Here is a 7288-nt window from a genome sequence, read left to right as displayed (position 1 = left end):
TGTTCCTCAGGGCTATTTTGAGGGGTGAAGGAGTTTGTTGGTTGGTTGGAGGTCCTGTCCATGGTAGGCAGGCTGGTGGATCCTCTGTGCTTCTGGAGCCCAGCTCCCGCTCTGAGAGCAAGGAGAAGGTGCTGGGCTGTGAGGTCTGACCAGTGGTAGTTTAGATTCACAAAGCATGAACACAGTTATCGCCTGCTCCATGTCAGTGGTGGTGACACTCTAAAACCATGAAACAGGATTTCAGCACAATTGTTAAAATTGTTCCTGATTTAGTTTGCTTCTCTTGCTCAAGCAAACCCGGAAGGTGGGCTGAAGGTTCAGACTCAGAGCTCCCTCTTCTCCACAAAGGGCTGCTGACTCCAGAAGGGCCGGTGAGAGTGAAATATGGTGGCTGTGAAGATTCCTTAGGTAAGGCACTGATGGCCAATGGCTGCTTCTGCTGAGCCGTCTACATGTCCTGGGTGTTCTGAAAGGAAGTTCTTCACCAAGTACTGACCTACATGGAGTGGAGGTGGGGAGGCAAAAGACAACTGGAAGGAAACAAAGTGTATTCTGGTGCCTTCTCAGTCTTAGTGGGCTCTGCATTCAAAGTTTGGTTTGAATCCTTGTCCTTCCAGTTCCTGGTTGAGTTCCTGAGTGAATTTCCTTGTACTTCTGGGCAACATTTTCTTACATTCTGGTATTATTATGCCTGTCTTAAAGGGCTGTAGTGAGAATTCAACACCAAATACAGGACTTAACATACCTTTCATATTTCTGTCTTTTTTAAATCTGTTTTTGAAGTCTGTTAGAGCAGTTATCATGCCCCGCCAACCCTAGCACCTATGTGGAAGCAAGACAAGGAAGGAGAGGAAGGGAGAGAGGGATGGTATCCATCTTTGTTGGTCTGGACTTCTAATAATTTCTAGTGGTTTAATGACCTTAGGGCTGAGTTCATAGATGGTGAGGTCCAGGAAAATTACCTGGGTTCTTTTTTTTTTTTTTTGATACTAGAGATTGAACCCAGGGGTGCTTAACCACTGAGCCACGTCCCCAGCCCATTTTTATATTTTTTTGGAGACAGAGTCTCCCTAAGCTCCTTAGGGCCTTGCTAAGTTACTGAGTCTGGCTTTGAACTTATACTCCTCCTGCCTCAGCCTCCCAAGCGTCTGGGATTACAGGCATGGGTCACCATGCCTGGCTCTTACCTGGATTCTTGAAAGTAGTCTCTGCTATAGGGAATGTGGATACAATCACATCTTCCTTCTCTCCCCACACTCCAAGCCCTCTCCAACTGTGCCTCATTCTTAGTCACTTAAACGGATGCACACTTGTACACAGAGGAGAGAAATGACCATGACTAAACTAGAGTGACTAACTGCCTGCTGATATCCTGGGGCCCAGGTATGAGTCTGGAAAGCTACAGGGATGCTGTACTCTGACTACTGCTGGGTGGTCATCTCCTCTGGTGACAGGTAGAGGACCTGGCCTTGTCTGAGAGGCCACTCCAGTGAACTCAGCCTCAGGGACTTAAACATACAAACAAAACACACAGAAAGAAAAAGGAATAGAGAAACAGAGGGTAAAGGTGAAAATAAAAAATGGAGGAGGGAGGTGGATGTCTAAACTTTTAGCTGGCATCCTGATCTTTTTTCTAGTCTTGCCATTACAGACTCAGGGACCTTGGACTAGTCTCACCTCTCTGATTCTGTTTCCTCTTAGCACTGTTAGACATTTGGATCTTTTGGATCCAATTTTGTATCCAGATACGTACTTTGCATGCAAAAAAGTTAAGCTTTAAGCACAAAGACAAATAACTTGAGTTTTGAGTCTGATAAAGACCTAACATGCCTTAGAGATTCTGCCTCTGACCTGGCATTGGGGGATCTTCGATCTTGCCTGTAGCTATTGACAACTTACAGGCATGGATTCAAGTTAGTGAAGAATGGATATTATGCAAGCCAGTGGTCCTTTACTATAACAAGTACCCAAGTACCTGAAATAATAAACTTTAAAAAATTTTATTTGGATCACAGTTTTGAAGACTTCAGTCCATGATTGATAAGTCCCATTGCTTTGGGTCTGTGGTGAGGCAGCATCTTATGGCAAGAGTGGGAGGTGGAGCAAAACTGCTCACCTTACCACTTGGAAGCAAAAGAGAGGAAGAGGAAGAAATCAGGACCCCACTATCCCCTTTAAGGGCTTGTCCCCAATGACCCAAAGACATTCCTTCCTTCCCACCTCTAAAAGCTCCATCACCTCCCAATAGCACCAAGCTGGGGGCCAAGTCTCTAATACACAGGCCTTTGGGGAACATTCTAGATGCAAACTGTAACAGATATCAAACCAATTCCCTCTTAGTGGCTGATTTAGCACCATCCCGGCAGGTTGGTGTCTCATAGATCTTCAGGCATAAAAAAAAAAATCATGACCCTAGAAGAAGATACTTTGCTACCTGTATTACTTTATTAAAAAAAATCCAAACATTTATGATATTTTTATCCTTTGCAAAACAATGAAACCTGAAGATGCTTGCTCTAATTGGATTCTTACTAAGCCATATAAAATAGCAAATGTATATAATAAATCAACAAATACGTATCATTTAGCAGTTATGGAGTTTTAATGTTTTGCCCAAATTTGTCTTAGTAGAATCAAAATGTCCAGTTTGTCCAGCCTAGAAAATGATATGCTCTGCAAGTAATTGTGTATAACATTGACTTTGACAGCTTTTATATATTATTTTAGAACTTTCAGGAGCAGGTGCAAAAAGCGTTCTGTTAGAGATCTCTTACATTCAAATTCTGTAAATGGTTCCTTTAGAAGAGAGGGAAAACACATTTCTAGCCATGCACTCTGGCTGTCAGAAATTCTAATCACACCTGGATTCAGAGGTTTAAAACATAGGAAGACATTTAAAAACTATTGTCTTGGATGGAATCTGAAACGTCATGATGTGTTATGGCTTGGATGTGAAGTGTCCCCCAAAAGCTCACTTATGAGACAATGCCAGAAGGTTTGGAGGAGAAATGATTGGGCTATAGTCTTAATCTAATCAGTGAATTAATCCCTGATGGGATTAACTGAATGGTAACTGGATACAGGTGGGGTGTGACTGGAGGAAGTAGTTAATTGGGGGCGTGGGTTTTGGGTATATATTTGTATCTGACAAATGGAGACCAGTCTCTCTGCTTCCATGTGATCTGCTTTCCTGTACCACATACTCTGCCAAGGTGTTCAGCCTCACCTCCAGCCCCAAGGAATGGACACTGCTGCCTATGGATTGAGACCTCTGAAACCCTTAAGTGAACTTTTCCTCCTTTAAAATTGTGCTGATTGGTCTTTTAGTCACAGCAGTGAAAAAAACTGACTAAAACATCATGCATGCAGGAAGAAAGCCATTGAGGCCATGCTTATATTATTGGGGCAAAGAGAAGATCAGCCTCTGGGCTTGTGACCATGGGTGATCTGAGGTGGTTACCTAGGTACTTCAGAACATTGTTTAAAAACCTCTGACCCAGAGAGAGTTTGGGGCTCCTCCCAACATGAATGTGCATAGAGACCTATAGAATAAAACACCAAATAATCTGGGGAGAGGTCTGTATTTCAGAATTGTGGTGCAGTGGGCATTGTGTAAAAGTAACAAGTTGTGGGAGGAGGGTAACACTACAAAACTCAGGGCTTGTCTAAGCAGACCCCCAAAGCCTCCAGCCAAGATGGCAGAGGGACCTGTAATCCTGTGCCAACAGGCTTGGGGAATCAGGTGAGACTCTTCATAGGTCTCACTTCTGTCTGATGGTCCCAATTCCAGCCTGTGGCCCTGTACCTGATCTTTGCCCAGTCCTTCTGAGATGCCTCTTGGTTGAATGGATGCCAACTGTGTGGTTTCCATTTAATTATTGGTCATTGACTCTCAATCTGCTTCCCAAGTCACTCCAACACTTCCCTTCTACTCACACCTCTAGCCCTCTGCTCAATAACCCAGTCTCCTCCAAGAATGATAGAATAGAGAGAGACAGAGAAAAACACACACAGAGATAAGGCTTGACCACAGAAAGCAGTAGGATTTATCATACTATTTTTTATGATTATATCAGTTCTTCGTTTTCCTACAAGTAATTTTTGTATAGCTTCAATATTTTCCCCTCAAAATTAGATGAAAAAAGTCAAAAAAGTTTAAAACTGAATCACTTGGTCCTTTCTCTTGGTGTCTCCTCCCAGTTCACAATGCTTGCATTTCTTGGTGGCCAGCATCCTCTTGCATCTGCAGTCAGGCTCAATACGTTCAAGCCTTAGCATAATCTTCCTTGTAGTTTTAGCCTTCTTGTAGGCAAGTGACTTTGTCTGCCCCCATAGCCACTCTGCTTCTAATCATAGTGTCTCTTTCCTTGGGCATTGGAGAAATCCTAGCCCTCCTTATACTGGGTCACTTTGTGAGACTTTTAACACAAAGTCCTTTGGGTTTTAGGTGCATTGACCATCTTTACTGTAGAAGTGTCTCAAAATGAAAATGAGAGATCTTGTGGATACAGTCCTTGCCTCACCACACTCACACCTAGAAGGAAAGGGTGAATGTGTCGTATTATTAAGTGATGGCTAAAACTCAGTCTTGGTTACTCTTATATTAGTCCTGCTTATTGTTACTCTAATTAAGTGCTTGAGGCAGGCTACTTTATTAAGGAAAGAGGTTTATTTTGGCTCCTGTTTATGAAGGTGCAATGTCTAGGGGCTGCATCTGGTGATGGCTTTATTGCTGGCAGGTTCCTGACAGGAAGGACATCACATGGCAAGAGACAGGGAGTGTGCATGTGTGTCTGTCTGTTCTCTTCCTCTTCTTATAAAGTCACTAGTATTCAATCAGGAGGACTCCACCCTAATGATCTTGTCTAATCCCAATCACCTTTCAAAGGTACCGGTTCTAATCACCATAGTCAGATTTTTTCCACACTCTTAATACCTAACAATGGGGACTGGATTTCAATACATGAAATCTCAGGGCATGCCCACCACATTCAGACCATAGCAACTCCAGACTAAGAGAATATAGAGTGGAGATTAAAAATGTGCTCTACCCTCAGGTTGATGAGGGGGTGAAATCCTGACTCAGCCATTTTATTAGCTCTATGGCCTTAAATAGGCTGTCTCTCCTCTCTGAGCTTAGTTTCACTAGCTCAAAATGGAAAACATTAATCTTTACCTTACCTAACTCTCCTGTATATTAACTGAGATGAAACAGACTTCTCACCTAGAAGAGACTTGGTAAATGTTCATTTTCTTCCCTCTGTCAGACTAGTATCAGGGGATGACCTCCTCATTTAACTTTTTAAATATCTGTTGGGGAGAAAATAGCAACATCAATGTTTTAATTTTCATTGACCACATTGAACATACACGGCCTGATATGTAGAGGACTCAGTGGTTTGAAGTAATTGATTAAGTTTACTTAAACTTTTTAGAACCTTCCAGATTGCAGTGGCTTAACTGACTGAATCTGTCAAATGTTGGACCTCGTATTGGTGAAGAAGCCCCAGAGCTCTGTACATGAGGTCAAGCACAAGGCAGATGCATTGTTCTGAGACTGTGCCTAGGACCTTGATTGGTGCTGACTTTTTAATTTTATTATGGAAAGTGTCAACCATGACATCAGTCATAGAATAGCATAATGAACCCATGTGCCCATGACCCAAGCCTGGTGTTCCATATTTTCACTCGCTTTCCTCACCCATCAGAATATTTTATAGCAAATCTCAAAGTTCATATTATTATATAAATATTTCAATATGTAGCTATATAAGAGAACTGTTTTTCAAACACATAGTATTTTTTTTATCTTCAAAAACATTCTGATACTTTCTTAATATCACTCAATGTATAGTCTGTTTTCCTTCCAGCCTTCTCCCTCTCCTTCCTTCTCTGACCCCTATATATATTGTTTATTCAAATCAGGAGCTAAATAAGGTCCATGGTCTGTGCATTGTAGTTGGTTGTTTTTTTCCACACAGGTTGCTTTAAAAAATAATTAAACTTTATTTACTAAAGCAGTTTTTCACAGAAAAATCGAGTGGAATGGACAGAAAAGTTCCATATACCTTCCACTCTTACACATGCACAGCTTCTTCGGTCAACATCCTGCACCACTGAGGGACATTTGTTACAGTCAAGGAACCTCACTGACAGAGATCCTGGGTTCACTTTTGTGTGATAAGTTCTATGATGAAAGTCAAATGAAATTTGTATGTCATATGGAAGAGTTTCACTGCCCTAAAAATCCTCTATATTTTGCCTTTTCATCCCTTCCTGCTCCCTAACCCCTGACAACCACTGATCTTTTTACTCTCTCCTGAGTTTTGTCTTTTTCAGATTGTCATACAGTTGGAACCAAATGCTAAGTAGCCTTTTCAGATTGACCCCTGTGATAGTCACAGTGACCAAAAAGACCTGACAAGAAAAACTGAGAGGAGGAAAAGTTTATTTTGGCTCATGGTTTCAGAGGTTCAGTTCATGGTTGGCCAACTCCATGGCTCCGGGCTGGAGATGAAGCAAAGCATGCTGGTAGAAAGGCATGGCAGAGGAAAGCTGCTCAACTCATGACAGCCAAGAAGCAGAGAGAGCTTGGGTACAAGGAGCCAGGGATAATGTGATCTCCAAGGGCACACCCCCAGTGACCTACTTCCTCCCACCATGCCCTACCCACCTACAGTTACCACCAATTAATCTACTAAATTATGAATCTATCAAATGGATTAATCCACTGATTAGGTTACAACTCTCATAATCTTTTTTACCTCTGAACATTCCTGCGTTGTCTCACACATGAGCTTTTGGAGAACATCTCAGATCCAAACCCTAACAGCATCTTTCACATAATAGTTTAATGTTTCATGGCTTCACTCAGGACAACTCCTGAGTCTTTTTGGTTTGACTCCTGTAAAGCCGTGGGCTTCCTTGACATCTGGTATGACAAGGAGCTCAAGAAATATCCTGTGCATTTCCTGCCCCAGACCTGAAATTGGCCTTCTCCAGAGAGCCTGGTTACTTATAGTGGGCAATGATTGCTTTTTGTATTATGTTCTTCAATGTCAATAAAGGGCAAACTTGACAATTAGCTAAACATATAATTTTATGGGGTTTGTAATATGTTCTGTATTTGAGGTAATCAAGGGCTTCTTGGTATTTTGAGAAGTATTCTCTGCCTTGGCCATGTCTTCTACAGAAGTCACTTCTTGTCGATATTTCTCAGGTACAGACAGATGATCATTTGAGTCTTCTTTTATCATAATATTATGAGTGTAATAACAATAATTATACT

The 7288-nt window shown here is 41.8% G+C and overlaps 1 pseudogene; it reads right to left on the bottom strand.

The window, feature by feature from the left end:
• Positions 1-4155: 4155 nt before the first annotated feature.
• On the bottom strand, positions 4156-4460 carry LOC124991774 (60S ribosomal protein L36a-like; annotated as a pseudogene).
• Positions 4461-7288: the final 2828 nt, after the last annotated feature.

Source organism: Sciurus carolinensis, chromosome 8 (genome assembly GCF_902686445.1).
Source record: "Sciurus carolinensis chromosome 8, mSciCar1.2, whole genome shotgun sequence".
In the NCBI taxonomy this organism is placed as follows: Eukaryota; Metazoa; Chordata; class Mammalia; order Rodentia; family Sciuridae; genus Sciurus; species Sciurus carolinensis.
This window is presented reverse-complemented; position numbering and strand designations above follow the sequence as displayed.